Raw genomic sequence first — 1,892 nt, forward strand, 5'->3', positions numbered from 1 at the left:
CAATGCAGTGACTTATCAATTTTTACTTTAATTAGTTTTTTGCTGTTAATTGTCAGAGATTTGGCACTGCTTTAATATCTTCCCTGGAGATGAACTCCAAATTTCTAACAAGCAGTTAGGTATCTTCACTTAGATTTCTTTCAAGCATCTTATACACACTGAAGTGAATCTACCATTTCATATTATTCATAATTATCACAAACACACAAAACATTAACACTTCTATCAAATAACTAAGATATTTTATAAATTTTCTAAGTATTGCCGAAGTGATACTCATTACTGTTGTAATTTCTCTTATAGCCAATCAATCATCATATCCTGGTTATTTAACTATATGTGAAGTAAAAGATTAAGAAAAGAATGAAGTAAGTCATTTCAATATTTTAGTCATAAGATCATGCCTATTTACATACCAATTGTAGATAAAATTGATAAATATGAGAAAGGATTTAATATGAGATAAAATTTGGAGTCACTGATATGTAAAAAGTGCTTTAAGCAATATGTTTCAATGAGATCCTCTTGGAAGAAAAGATAATGAAAAGAAAGTATCAGAATGAAGACCTACTACATGGCAAGGTTTGAAAATATAGATGAAAAGAAGCTAGGATTGGAAAAGTAAATGAGAATAAAATTAAGAGTTAGAAGCTAAATAAATTAAATTTCAAAAATGATTGGTCATTAAGTTGCAAAATTTGTTTAATATGAAGATTACAATGTAATCATTGTATTCAGTGAAAATGAAGATATTGGCATTCTTAGTAAGAGCTGTCTCTGTGGAATAAAAGAGACAAAGCCTAGTTGGGGAGAGATGAAGAGGATGGAGGGAAAAGAATGATAGATATTAAGGATATAGTCTATTCTTTGGTGTTTTCCTGCTAAGTCCATCACTGATATACAAACTTTGCTAAAGATCAAGGTCACTGGATTGCAATTATTATTGATAAAAATCCAGCATATTTTAATACTACAATAAATGACTGAATGGAAAAGGAAAATGGTAGAAAGTAAAAGGAGAGAGAGAGAGAGAGAGAGAGAGAGAGAGAGAGAGAGACAGAGACAGAGACAGAGACAGAGAAATGAGAGTAGCTTAATGCTTTCTTTGATATTTGCACAAGTAAATAAAGCAACTGTGCATTTTTCACTCCCAGCATTATGATATATATAATTGTAAGATTATATGCTTATCATAGAGGCAATTTACCTCAATAAAGAAAATACTTCTAAGGTTAATGAGTTTCTTAAGCAATATTTTGAAAGTTCATCAAAGACAAGAAGGAGCAACCCACTTTCCAGGTGCCCTTCTCTCCCTCTCAAACAGAACCTTTTTTCTGTCAATGAATTCTTCCTACTTTTAAAAAAAATACAAATAAAAATTATAACATCCCATGTATACTATTCAGGTCTTTGTTTTTTCAGTTAAAATAATTTTTGGATATCATTCCATATCTATAAAATCCTATGTCAACATTCATATCTTTCACCATATACTAAATTATAATAAAAATGGAGTAAAGAACTAAACATTAGACTGGGCATGGTGGCCTGCACCTGTAATCCCAGCACGTGGGAGGCTGTATACAGGAGAATCACTATGAGCCTGATCTATGCTGTAAGACACTATACACCCTGTCCTAAATACAACAACAAAAAAGAAACCAAACATTAAAACAGAAAAAACTGGGACAGCAAGATATTTCAGAAAACTAAGCACCTGCTTAGGCAAGTGCAGAGACCAGGGTTCTATCCCTGGCACCACATGCTGCCCTGGCCTCACCCCTGGGTGTTTTGAGCCAGTCACTGAGTTCGGGCATGGTGGCACACACCTGTAATTCCAGCTCTGGGGAGGCTGAAAACGGGAGGATCACTATGAGTCCAAGCTGCATAGT

The sequence above is a fragment of the Octodon degus genome, unplaced genomic scaffold (genome assembly GCF_000260255.1).
Source record: "Octodon degus isolate 3935 unplaced genomic scaffold, OctDeg1.0 scaffold00277, whole genome shotgun sequence".
In the NCBI taxonomy this organism is placed as follows: domain Eukaryota; kingdom Metazoa; phylum Chordata; class Mammalia; order Rodentia; family Octodontidae; genus Octodon; species Octodon degus.